The sequence below is a fragment of the Sus scrofa genome, chromosome 10, assembly GCF_054392235.1.
Source record: "Sus scrofa isolate SSC_HxYL_T2T_F1_AM1 chromosome 10, Sscrofa_HxYL_maternal_Yorkshire_Landrace_v2.0, whole genome shotgun sequence".
NCBI classification, from domain to species: Eukaryota; Metazoa; Chordata; class Mammalia; order Artiodactyla; family Suidae; genus Sus; species Sus scrofa.
Window position 1 is genome coordinate 36,224,732 of NC_139392.1, and position 14,709 is coordinate 36,239,440.

The 14,709-nt window shown below is 34.1% G+C and overlaps 1 pseudogene; it reads left to right on the forward strand.

Annotated features, from left to right (window-relative positions):
- Nucleotides 1–380: 380 nt before the first annotated feature.
- LOC110258763 (olfactory receptor 4A15-like) lies at nucleotides 381–1,713 on the forward strand (annotated as a pseudogene).
- The last annotated feature ends 12,996 nt before the right edge of the window (nucleotides 1,714–14,709 follow it).

Here is a 14,709-nt window from a genome sequence, read left to right on the forward strand (position 1 = left end):
AACTTATCATTTTCTTTTTCTTTTTTTTTGTCTCTTTACCTTATCTAGAGCCACTCTTGTGGCATATGGAGGTTCCCAGGCTAGGGATCTAATCAGAGCTGTAGCTGCCCACCTACGCCAGAGCCATAGCAATGCAGGATCCAGACTGCATCTGCAACCTACACCACAGTTCATGGCAATGCTGGATCCTTAACCCACTGAGCAATGCCAAGGATCGAACCCATAACCTCATTGTTCCTAGCCAGATTCATTAACCACTGTGCCATGACGGGAACTCCAGCATCTCCTTTTCTAAAGAGCTATTCTGTGTGATGTACTGTGGAGCAAACATTGTTGAGTAAGGCATCACCTTTTTGACACAATCTTTCAATTTTCTCAAATTCATTATCAACAATTTTATTTGCAGCCTCTGACACCTGATCAACACCTTCATGTGAGCACATGGAAAATAGGGACGATGTGACTGAATTTTTCCTCCTGGGGTTCACACAAAATCCTGAGATGCAAGAAGTTCTATTTTTCACATTCTAACTCATCTACATTGTGACCATAGTAGACAATCTCCTTATTGTTGTGACCATTGAAGCCAGCAGGTCCCTGGGCTTCCCCATGTACTTTTTCCTGACCTATTTATCATTTATAGATACTATCTATCCCACTACCATTGCTCCCAAAATGATCATTGACTTACTTCATGAGAAAAAGATTATTTCCTTCCAGGCTTGCCTGACTCCCGTCTTTTTTTTTTTTTTTTTTTTTTTTTTTTTTGTCTTTTTGCCATTTCTTGGGCCGCTCCCATGGCATATGGAGGTTCCCAAGCTAGGGGTTGAATCAGAGCTCTAGCCCACGGCCTACGCCAAAGCCACAGCAATACAGGGATCCGAGCCATTTCTGCAACCTACACCACAGCCCATGGCAACGTCAGATTGTTAAAACACTGAGCAAGGGCAGGGACCACACCCGCAACCTCATGGTTCCTAGTCGGATTCTTTAACCACTGCGCCACGACGGGAACTCCAACTCAAGTCTTTATAGATCATTTATATGCTGGTGCTGAAGTCATTCTCCTGGTGATGATGGTCTATGACTGATATGTAGCCAGCTGTAAACCTCTCCATTATTTGATCATCATCAATTGGTGGGTGTATGTTCTCATGCTGCTGGTGGCCTGGACTGCAGACTTTCTGCACTCCTTGGTTGAGTTTCTCTTTATTCCTCAGCTCCCTTTCTGTGGACCCAATGTCATTGATGACTGTGTCTGTGACATGTACCTGTTACTGAAACTTCCTTGCACCGATACCCACTTCATTGGACTTTCTGTGATAGTTAATGGAGGGGCAATTTACACTGTCATCTTCTTCATTCTTCTGGTTTCTTATGGGGTCATATTACATTCTCTTAAAACGCATGGTTTGGAAGTGAATCACAAAGCCTCCTATATCTGTGCATCCCATGTAACTGTGGTCATTTTATTTTTGTTCCCTGTATATCCCTGTATGCTAGGCGTATTTCTACCCTTCCCATTGATAAATTCATGACTGTAGTTTTAATTTTCATTACTCCCATGTTGAACCCCATAATTCTCACCCTGAGAATGCAGAAATGAAAAGTGGCATGGGAAAACTTTGGAATAGAAACATGACCTTAGGTGGAAGAAGGGGGCATCTTTCATACAAAGCATTACACTCCTTCTTTTACAGAATCAATGAATAATTTTCCTATAAGTTATGACATTTTAAAAATTATTTCTCTTATTTATTTATACCTCATATTCCTAAAACAGTTATATAAATGAATTTTTATCTAAGTGGAATATTTTGTAGTCTTTAGAGACCAGGAGAATCATATGGGTTTAGTCTCTTATATAAGTGATCTTTCTGCTTTAAGATTCTTTAGAGGACAATGATTTTTGGTTTTATTTCAAGTTCTGTCTGTAGGGTATAGCACCTTCCTGGCACAGTAAAACATGACCTCACAGAAAGTGTTCCATTTTATTCAGAGAGTAAGATTTTAAAATTCAAAATTCTGATGGTTATAAGATGTTAATCTAATGTTCAAAATAAATGTCCTAGTCAAATTAATTATTTTAAAATTTTATAGCTTATGATCACCACTGAGGATAAATCCATGAGGATTGAACTTTGTTAACATTTACAATGTGATGGTAGCATATTTTTGATTTTGTGTATTCTGATAATGTTTTAGACTGAAAAATTAAACTGTTCAAATCCATTCTATTCAACTAGACCAATAGTTGAAATACATGTTTAAGTAATTGTATCATATATAGTCCCAGGGTCTGCCTATGATAAATTAAATTAAACTATCTAGGTAAAATATTTTAAACACAGTGAATGTTTAACATTATGGGTACATAATATTGTACAGAATATTTTGTTTTACATAATGAAGGTCTTCCTGATTGTCTATGAACAGTATGATCTTGATAACTGATGAATCAAAAGTGTATTTCTGTGTCCAATTTATCTAAGCAGTTTGCAGAATGAAATAAAATATATAAGGTCATTTTTTAAGGCTCTAGTTTAACATGTTTCTAGTTAGACTCAATACACAACATAGAAACTAATGCATAAAATATGTTTTCATCCTTTTTTCAATTTGTAATTGGAATCACTTAGTGTGCTTAGCAATACTAATGCATCCACCTATTTGACACATGTTGAATAAACACCAGACACATATTGAATAAAGTTTCATTTATTCTTCAGTGAAGGGAATAAAAAGTACTCTAGATTTTATTTTATTTTTTTGCTCAGAAAGGAATCTGATATGGTGAATTAAATCTTCAACTTTTTGAGAACTGAAAAAGCTAACATCTGGATACTGGAGTGAATGTGGTTGGAATCAAAGATTCACCACCTATGCTGTGATGCAGAGGAGAAGCAGCTTGACTCAGGGTGAAAGATGTTTGCATGTACTTCTCAAATCCCTTCCCTGCCCTGAATTTCTAATTTTCTTTAAAGTTTTAAATTTTTTCTTTTCACATTTCTATCTTTAACCCACATGGGATGTAAATTTTCAGTTACAATGTGAGATGGAAATATTTTTTTCATTTCTTATTGTATGAATAAATATTGAATAATCATTGTTTCCCAGCAGCCTATAATATCATTAGGTTCACATTTAAAAATTCTGTAGATCTATTATTCTCTCTCTTAGCATTCTATTTTTTTCAATTAATGCACCAATGAGCCAATACTCTGATGTTTAAATTGCTGCATATTCAGATACTCAGGAGACCCCTATGCTTGAATATCCTCCATCAAAGGCTCAGGGGCTAATACTCAGAAGGTGTTGATGAAGGGTTTAAGTATCCTGGAAATAAATTGAAATAAACAGTTTTCAAAGTTACTCTCTGTATAGAGCAGAAAAAGTAGCATTTTTCTTCTCTTTCATGCCATGAAAGAAATAACATAAGGATTAAAGTGCTTTGGACTTATCTGAAAACCCAAAATATTAATTTATCATCACCTTTCCACTGATATTGTCTTTACTGTTAATTCCTCACTTCTGAATTCATCATCAGCATGGAAATGAAGGAAGATAGGATGAATGTGACTGAATTCATTCTAATGAGATTTACAAAAATCCTAAAACACAGATAACTCTATTTTTGGCATTACTTTTTATTTATATTGTTACTGTCACTGGCAACATGGTCATTGTTGTTATTAAGATCTGCAGCCAGACTTTGGACTCCCCAATGTACATCTTCCTGGCCTTCTTGCATTGATAGATGCTGCTATTCCAATTCCATAATCCCAACATGCTAGCTGGTTTGTTCTATTATTAAAAGCTGTCTTCTTCAGTGTCTGCATGACACAGCTCTTTACTGACCATTTCTCAGGAGCTTCAGAGATTTTCCTTCTTGTGAACATGACCTCTATGTGGTCATCTATCGACATCTGAACTATGTGACCTCTTGAAGCACCAAATATGCTGCTTTCCAGTGGGGATGTGTTGGGCAGTGAATTTTGTCCTCTGAAATGGACCTGTCCTGGTCACTTTCTGCCTTCCATTCTGTTGTTCCAACATCATGGATCACTTCACATGTGACATTCTCCCCCCAGTAAATTTGCCTGCACTGACTCTTTCCTGGTTGGTCTCTTTATTGCTGCCAAGGGAGAGTGACACCTGTGATCACTTTTGTAATATTATTAGTATCCTATGTGGTCATCCAATGATTCTTGAGAATTCACCACTCTGCAGGGAGGACAAAGCCTTGACTACCTGTAGTTTTGACATCACTGTTTTCTTGTTTTTTGTGCCTGTATTTTAATGTATCTGTGACCAGTAGAAATTAATCCCATGAATAAAGCCATAGCACTATTCTAGACTCCCGTCACTCCTATGTTAAACTTTGCATATACATAGTAAGATATACAGAAGTTAAAAAAATCACTAGAAAGTTATTAAATAAGAAGATAATTTCAGATAATAATTGGTCTAATGTACAGATTTTATTTCTATTATGACCTTTATTATTTTCATATTTTATTACTGTAAAGCCCTTAAAATACCTCTCACATGACACTTATATACCTGTACAAGGTGAATATTAGGTTATTCCTATTTCACAGATGAAGAAATAATATGAAGTTTCAAGAAATTAAATAATCCACCTGATTTCAGAAACAGAAATAATATTCAGAGCTGCATTATTATAAATTCCAATTTAATAGTATTTCAACTGTTTACACAATATCAGAAAAAAGTCATTTCATCAGAACCAGTTCCCTTTTGTAATACATTGAAAAACATTTTCTTTCCAATTACATAGTTATGTAATATGTCAGCATGTATAAACAGTTGGTACTGAGAAAGCTGTATGGCCTATTGTTATCCAGGATAGTGTGGGATACAATACAGAAAGAAGATAACTCTCAGTACTTCTTGACACACATGTGATATACCTAATATTTAAAATTATATTGGATTTATTCTACTGTTGAGTACAAGTTGTCAGTGATTGCAAAAATTAGTTTTAGGAGTTCCCATCCTGGCTCAGTTGTAAGGAACCTGGCTGTTATCCATGAGGATGCAAGTTTGATCCCTGGCCTCACTCAGTGGGTTAAGGATCCAGTGTTGCTGTGAGCTGTGGTGTAGGTTTCAGCCATGGTTCAAATCTGGCATTGCTGTGACTGTGACTTAGACCAGTGGCTGTAGCTCCTATTCAGTCCTTAGCCTGTGTTTTTCCATACTCCATAGGTGTGACCCTAAAATGACAAAAAACAAAAATGGTTTTATGTGTTAAACCTAATGTGAAAATTTTAAGTGTTCTAATATTATCACGATATTATAAAATTAACATCTAGCATTCTTATTTTACAGAAAAAAATGAAGGATCAAAAAATTTAAAATATTAGATCATATAAGATGTAAGACAGCTTTGAACACAAATATTCTTACTCAAGATACTATGACCTCCTTGTTACACAGAATTCATTTTCCCTGGTATTTGATTGTGGTTTGGAATATAAAAATACTTTGATTATATACCATATAACAAGTTAAAATTTATTAGATTAACAATTAATAGCAATTAAATGCATACATTAAAATGTGTCCTTAAAATGGAGTTCCTGTCATGGCTCAGTGGCTAATGAATCTGACTAGGAACCTTGAGGTTGTGGGTTAGATCCCTGGCCTTGCTCAGTGGGTTAAGGATCCAGCGTTGCCATGAGCTGTTGTGTAGGTTGCAGATACAGCTTGGATTCCATGTTGCTGTGGCTCTGGCATAGGCAGGTGGCTAGAGCTCTGATTCAACCCCTAGCCTGGGAACCTACATATGCCATGGGAGTGGCCCAAGAAATGGCAAAAAGGCAAAAAAATGTATCTGTAAAACAATGTCACTATTAGAAAGTTGACCTTTCATTTAGTTACTTGAATCTGGAATCCTTTTTTGAAAACTGCTTTAGGAGATCATTTATAAGAGATATTTACATATTAAAGATAGGAATCATTACTTCATTGGTGACAAAAGAAAGTATTTCTCAGCTAAACACCTTACCTAACTTATGACTGTTGTGAATTAATTTTGACTCAGTTGAAAAATGAAATCTTTTACCAAAATACAAAAGTGTGTGTATGTCACAGATGTATTTATAGTAAAGATCCAGACTCCCAGTGTTATATATTTTGTTAAAGAAAACAAAGGACTCCATTATATAACAACATTTAGCCAGTATATTCTGTTTATGAAAACATGACGGAGGGTAACATGGGTTTTATTTCTCACTATACCATCATCTTATTCCAACCTTAAAAATATTTCCCTATTTCCACAAGTGCTTTACTTTAGGTAATACGGAAAGTGTTTCCAAGTTTTGTGATTCTTCCCATGCCAATATTTTATTGTCATAAACATCATTATATCTTCTTCTATTTCAGTTAGAAGTAAAATTAGAAGAGTTATGAGACCTTTGCTTACCTCCCAAAAGTTTTCCATTCTTAGTAATCAACTTAGGGGATATATATATGGGATAATATGTCATTGGATTGGATTAGTACAATATGAAATCTGCTCTTCAGTGCTTTGTTACTCTGAGATCTGTTCCTCTACCTATTAAAATGCATGAAGCTGCAAATAAAAACATTTCAGCAGGTACCTGGTTTTTGTGAAATTAGTCCCTGAATCTATCAGATGTAAAACCGTACCTCAAAGTGTTTTTGATCAACTGTGAGGTGATCCATACATAATTTCTTTTGCTTCAATTCTGGTTTACCCTGCAAGTTTGAAAATCTTTGTTGCTGTCTCTCCAGCATTTTAGACCACTTCGTATTTTGGAAACAGACTTTCCTTGTAGAGCTCTAGGAACTCCTACATTGAAAAAAGTATTTTCATTGACAATATTCATGTGTTTAGACCAAACCCTGTTCTCTTTCCATTTTGTGCTGCTCTGGCATTTGGGGAGCAGAACAAGACAGATGTAGTGGTTTTAGAGCAGTCTCTCCACCAAGCACTGTAGCTATTTAAGCAAAGCCTGAAAGAGCACTCAATGGGCCATTGTGAATGGATTGCAATCTTTTATGACGTTGGGAATGATGACTTGTCAATTCTCGGATCTGACACTGGCTTTCATTCCAGAGTTGAGAGACAGTTTGAAGAAATTTTCATGACACTTCAGTAAAATATATTTAGATGGCTTCAAATCATCATTCACACTCTCTTCGTCATCTGCCATCACCAATATTATTACAGCACTATAATATTGAGGTGTCTAGTCAAACTAGGTTCAGTTATGTGGTTTCAGTTTTCTTAAACTCTTTTTTCCTTCATGACATATGTTGTTCACAGTGACCATATTCTTTGGAGCTAATCCAGAGTTTGTATAGTTTATTTTCTTATTATTCAAGCTAGCATATTTGAACATGGTGAGTGAGTATGGTTCTATATGGGGAGACTAACAAATTAAATTGAATTAAATTTATTAAACATAATTCAAAATATTGATATTTATTTCTTTTAGTAAATAATTATAATATGCCACACGTCTGCTGGGAGTATAAATGTATAATGCCACTATAGTTGCAAAGCAATAACATAAATTTGTATGTCCTAGCCAGGATTTAGTGGTTGGTGTTCTTTTTTTACCTTGACAGATGGTATTCTGAGACTTTCTTATATTTCCTTGTTATAAGCTGTGGATAGTGATGCTTATTTTTTTCTATTGCATAGAGATATGAGATTAAATATAAATGTCTGAAATAAAGTCATTTTACCATCTCTTAATATAAATGAAGAAAAGAATTATCTTCATCATTATAATGTTAATCTAATTCCAGAATTGGCACAGAAAAAAATACTTTGAGGAAGTATTATAAATTTTATCTGGAGTTAAGTGCCACTATATAATAAGGTTCATAATTATGGCTTAATGTACATCTGAAAACAATATTTAAAATTATTATTAAATGAATGGGAGATCAATTAAAAATAAAATATTATAAAAACAATTTAAAAGTCAGAGAGTTATTCACCTAAGTGATTAATTTATAAAGTACCAAACATTCAACTCCTTATTTAAACTCACTATCAAATATCCAATTTTATACATGGTCATTTTTTTTTCTCTTCTCATGGTGTTTTGTTTTCATGTAGACTTAAGGATGAAGTTCAAAATAATAAAGGAGTGCTATAAAAATTCTCCTCTGATCTTCAGTTACCTTGAGATAATAGTATTGTTGGCAAGATCTCTACTAATTATGGTTAAATACCCCTGAGGTCCAATTAGCCAAGGCTGAGTAAATTCATAGATTTGCAGACAAAAAGGATACCTGGTAGCACAGTTAATGTTCCAGAGAAAGGAGTTATTCAAAGGTACCATTTTATATCTCAAGAAAGACAATTATTGCAGCTGATCTAGATGGCATTTTTAAACTAAAAATTTATTTCTCTTTGAGTGAAGTAGCAACTGCCTGAGGACCTGCCCATGGAGCTATATCAAGTAAGTTCATAGGTGAGATTTTTTTTCTAGGAACTCATAAATAATAGCCTATTAGGTTTAAATAGATCTTACAAATCACACAATCGCCCTTCACTCCAACCAATATAAAATTTAAATCTCCTTTCAGCATAACAAGCATCAGGAAATATAGAGTCAACTTCAATAATTTAGGAATAAAAAATATTTTGAAGTATTTTTCTTAGTGATATGTATTTAACAACTCTGTTAAAAACTCATGTTATTCAAAGATATGAACTATGTCTTAATGATCCATTTCTCCAATGACCATTCTGTGTAGTTTCTAAATTTTCCATAGCTCTTAATAATTGTGCTGAACATATTTGAACATATTGATTTTTCCCTTTTAAAAAATATTTTCATTTAGGATTTATTCCTAGAAAGATATTTGTGAACTCAAAGAAAGAGGACAAAGTAATTTCTATGTTCATAGTTATTACTTTTTATTTATTTTTTTGACTTTTTGTCTTTTCTAGGGCCACACCTGTGGCATATGGAGGTTCCCAGGCTAATCAGAGCTGTAGCTGCCAGCTTACACCACAGCCATAGCAATGTGGAATCCAAGCCACATCTGTGACCTACACCTCAGCTCATGGAAATGCGAGATCATTAACCCACTGAGCGAGGCCAGGGATTGAACCCACAACCTCATGGTTCCTAATTGGATTCATTAACCACTGAGCCACAATGGAAACTCCCATAGTTATTTCTAAATCACTTTTATTAATTATGTCTGATTCTTACTTTATGTATACTGTACTCTTCTGATCTGCTGGGGAAATCTACCTCAGCATAACACAATGCAATGAAGCTACTGAATTTTGTTTCAACATATGAATGGAATTTTCATCTTGGATCATTAAAAAAGAAAGGCATTATTCAATTATTTTTTAAAGGGATAGTTTTTGTAGAATGCATTTTATTATATTTATGTTTCCTCTTCTTTAGGTGAAATGTATGCCCCCAAAATTTCCTCATCCAATTAGAAATGCACTACTTTGTAACCAGAAATGAAGGATGATGGTTGCTGTGGGAATATGGGAGAAGAAGACATGAGGATGCATGTAGCAAAAATATAAAGAAGTGGACGATCACTCATATCATGGCTGGGCAGTTCCTGCTATTGGTAACAAAATATTGGGGGAAGAATATTAAGACATTAAATAGGGATACTTTTTATGAATTTATATGAACAAACATACATTACTTAATATATAGGGTTAGTGTCTAACAAATATTTGTTGAAAGAATGAATTGTTTATTTATTTATTATTTTATTATTGTTATTTCCCCAATACATTGTTTTTGCTACTGTACATCATGGTGAACAATTTAAACATACATGTATACATTCTATTTTCTCATATTATCATGTTTCATCATAAGTGGCTAGATATAGTTTCCAGTGTTGCACAGCAGGATATCATTGCTAATCCATTCCAAAAGTGAGTGTGCATCTATTAACCCCAAACTCCTAATCCATTCCACTCCCCCTTGGCAACCACAAGTCTATTCTTCAAGTCCATTATTTTCTTTTCTGTCGAAAGTTTAATCTGTGCCATATATTAGATTCCAGACATATGATATCATAGGGTATTTGTCTTTCTCTTTCTAACGTACTTCACTCAGTGTGAGAGTCTCTAGCTCCATCCATGTTGCTGCAAATGGCATTATTTCATTAATTTTTATGGCTGAGTAGTATTCCATTGTGTATATGTACCATATCTTCCTAATCCAATCTTCTGTGGATGGACATTTGGGTTGTTTCCATGTCCTGGCTATTGTGAATAGTGCTGCAATGAACATGTGGGTGCATGTGATTTATTAAGGAGAGTTTTGTCCAGATATATGCCCAAGAGTGGGATTGTTGGATGATATGGTAGTTCTATGCATAGATTTCTAACACACATCCATACTGTTCTCCATAGTGGCTGTACCAGCTTACATTCCCACCAACAGTTCAGAAGGGTTCCTTTTTCCCTACACTCCCTCCAGGATTTGTTATTTGTGGACTTATTAATGATTTCCATTCTGAAGTGGTGTGAGGTGGTATCTCATGGTAGTTTTGATTTGCATTTCTCTAATAATCAGGGATGTTGAGCATTTTTTTCATGTGCTTGCTCACCATCTGTATGTCTTCCTTGGGGAAATGTCTTTTCCTTGGAAAAATGTCTTTTCCTTGGAAAAATGTCTTTTCCTTGGAAAAATGTCTTTTGCCCATTTTTTCATTTTTTTTGTTTTTTGTTTTTTTTTTTTTTGCTTTTTTGCTGTTGAGTTGTATAAATTGCTTATATATTCTGGAGATTGTCAGTTGCCTCATTTGAAAGGATTTCCTCCCATTCTGTAAGTTGCCTTTTTGTTTTCCTTTTGGTTTCCTTTGCTGTGCAATAGCTTTTTAGTTTGATTAGGTCCCATTGATTTTATTTTTGCTTTTACTTCTGTTGCTTTCAGAGAGTGACCTGAGAAAACATTTGCTTGGTTGATGTCAGAGAATGTTTTGCCTATGTTCTCTTCCAGGAGTTTGATAGTGTCTTATTTTTAACTCTTACAGCCATTTTGAGTTTATTGTCATGTATGGTATGAGGGTTTGTTCTAGTTTCATTGATTTGCATTCAGCTGTCCAGTTTTCCCAGCAATGCTTGCTGAAAAGACTAAATTTTTCCCATTTTATGCTCTTGACTCCTTTGTAAAATATCAATTGAACATAGGTGTCTGGGTTTATTTCTGGGTTTTCTATTCTGTTCCATTTGTCTGTCTGTCTGTTTTGGTACCAGTACCACACTCTTTTGATGACTGCGGCTTTGTAATATTGCCTGAAGTCTGCGTGATTTATGCCTCCTGCTTGTTTTTTGTTCCTCAGAATTCCTTTTCAATTCTGGGGCTTTCATGTTTCCATATTAATTTTTTGGATTTTTTGTTCTAGTTCTGTGAAAAATGTCATGGGTAATTCAATAGGCATTGCATTGAATTTTTTCAATATTAATTTTTCCATCCCAGGAGCATGAGATATCTTTCAATTTCTTTACATCTTCTTTAATTTCATTAATCAATGTTTTATAATTTCTGGAGTATAAGTCCTTTACCTCCTTGGTAGGTGAATTGACAGGTAATTGGATTTTTTGCGGTGAAATTTTAAAAGGTATTGTATTTGTGTTTTTTCCTATTCTAATATTTCATTGTTAGGAGACAAAAATGAGGCTGATTTGTGAATGTTTATCCTATATCCTGCTATTTTGCTGTATTTGTTGATCAGTTCAAGTAGTTTTTTTGTTGAGTATTTATGATTTTCTGTGTATAGTGTCATGTCATCTGCATACAGTGACAATTTGATCTCTTCTCTTCCTATTTGGATTCTTTTATTTGTCTGATTGCTGTGGCTAGGACTTCCAGTACTATGCAGAAGAACAGTGGTGAGAGTGTGCATCTTTGTCTTGTTCCAGATTATAGTGGGAAGGCTTTCAGCTTTTTTCTAATGAATATTAAATTTGCTGTGGATTTGTCATAAATGGCTTTTATTATGTTAAACTATGTGCATCTATAAACATTTTGGTAATAATTTTTACCATGAATGGATGTTGGACTTTGTCAAGTGCTTTTTCTGCATCTCTTGAGATGATCATGTGGTTTTTGACTTTGGTTAATGTGGTATATGATGTTGATTGATTTCCATATGTTGAACCATCCTTATGGACATGGATGAATCCCACCTGGTCGTGGTGTACAATCTTTTTGATGTGTTTTTGGATTTGGTTGGCTAAAATTTTGTTGAGAATTTTTGTGTTTGTAGTCATCAAAGTATTGGCCTACAGTTTTATTTTTGGTGGTATCTTTGTCTGGTTTTGTTATTAGGGTGGCATCAGAGAATATCTTCTTCAAAATTTTGAACAAGTTTAAGGAGGATATTTATAAGTTCCTCTTTGTATGTTTGGTCGAATTCATCTGTGAAGCCATTTGGTCCTGGACTCTTATTTGTAGAGAGTGTTTTTATGACATATTCAATTACATGTCTAGTGATTGGTCTGTTCAGTTGATCTATTTCTTCTTGATTCAGTTTTGGCAGGCTGTAAGATTCTAGAAAATTGTCCATTTCTTTTAGGTTTTCAAATTTGTCAGAATACAATTGTTCATAGTATTCTCATAATTTTTTTTTGTATTTCTGTAGTATCCGTTGTGACTTCTCCCTTTCTTTTTTTATTTTGATTATATTGGGTATTTTCTCTACTCTTCTTGGTGAGTCTATCCAGTGGTTCATCAGTTTTTTTTTTTTTTTACCTTTTCAAAGAACCAGCTCTGAGTTTGATTTTTTCTATTGTTCTTTGAATATATATTTCATTTATTTCCTCTTTGAACTTTATGTTTTTCTTCCTTCTGTTGACCTTAGGTCTGTATGTTCTTTTTCTAATTCATTTAGGTGTTGGGTAAAGTTGTCAATTTGAGATTTTTCTTCTTTTTTGAGGAAGGCCTGTATTACTATTAACTTCCATCTCAGCATTTCTTTTGTTGCATCCCAGATATTTTGAGAGGTATTGTCTTAATTATCATTTGTCTCGAGGTATTTTTTAATTTCCTTCTTGGTTTCCTCATTGACCCATTGGTTTTTTAGTAGCATGTTGTTTAGTCTCCAGGTAGTCAGTTTCTTTATCATTTATTTTCCTGTGGTTGATTTCTAGTTTCATTCCATTGTGGTAAGAGAAGATACTTGAAATAATTTATATACTCTAATATTTGTTGAGGTTAGATTTGTTCCCCAGGGTGTGATCAATTTTTTAGAATGTTCCATGTGCACTTGAGAAGAAATTATATTCTGATGTTTTTGGATGTAGTGTCTTAGAACTGTCAATTAAGTCTAACTTTTCTATTATTTCCTTTAGGATCTCTGTTGCTTTATTGGTTTTCTGTCTAGAGGATCTGTCCATTGATGTGAGTGGGGTGTTAAAGTGTCCTACTATGATTGTATTCCATCAATTTCTCCTTCTATGTACATTAGTATTTTTTGGAGGTATCTGGGTGATCCTATGTTATGGGCATATATATATATATATATATATGATTGTAATACCCTCTTCTTGAATGGATCCTTTAACCATTAAATAGTGTCCTTCTTTGTCTTTCCTTATGACCTTCATTTTAAAGTCTATTTTGTCTGAGTAGAATGTGCTGAGACATACTGAGTATGAGTATTGCAACTCCTCTTTCTGGTCTTTTCCATTGGCATGAGTTATCTCTTCCCATCCCCTCACATTCAATGTATATGTGTCCTTTGTGATAAGGTGAGTTTTTGTATACAGCAGATTGAAGGCTTTTGCTTTTTTATCAAATCTTCCACTCTGTGTCTTTTGATTGGAGCGTTTAGTTCATTGACATTTAAGGTGATTATTGACAGATATGTATTTATTGCCATTTTAAACCTTGTTTTCCATTTTATTATATGTTTCTCTTTTCTTTTTTTTGTTGGATGTTTTCATTTTATTTTATGCTTGAGTACTTTTGAAAGAACAATCTTGTAATAGTACTTAAAGTAAATAAAAAATGTATATGAGTTTGTGTATATATGTATAGTACTATGCTCATCCTACCTAGCAGACTATTTCTGTACTCCACATTAAATTTCTATTTTTAAAGCTTTGAAAATAAAGTCATTCAGAGTTCCCATCGTGGTACAGTCATTAATCAATCTGACTAGGAACCATGAGGTTGTTTGTTCCATCCCTGGCCTTGCTCAGTGGGTTAAGGATCCAGCATTGCCATGAGCTGTGGTGTAGGTTGCAGACATGGCTTGGATCCTGCATTGCTGTGGCTCTAGCATAGGCTGGCAGAAACAGCTCTGATTAGACCCCTAGCCTGGGATCCTCCATATGCCACAGGAGCACCCCTCGAAAAGGCAAAGAGACAAAAAAAAAAAAAAAGAAAAAGAAAAGAAGGCCATCCTTTGCATGAAAGATTCCATTGTATTGAACACCTATTGAAGATTTTGTTTATTTAAGTCTATGGACATTTTAAATTTACTAAAAAAGACCACATTAAATTTTATGAGAAAGAGAATTTTGAAGTATAAAAAATGTTAAATAAAAATATTTCAATTACCTTGAAAACAAAGTGACAAAGTAATACTCTTTCATAGAGCCAATTAACATTTGTATATTTATTCTATAAATTGTGTTAGAAATTATTAATCTGGATGTCATTTTCCTTTCAAATGTTTATTTATATTTTCCACAAAGCA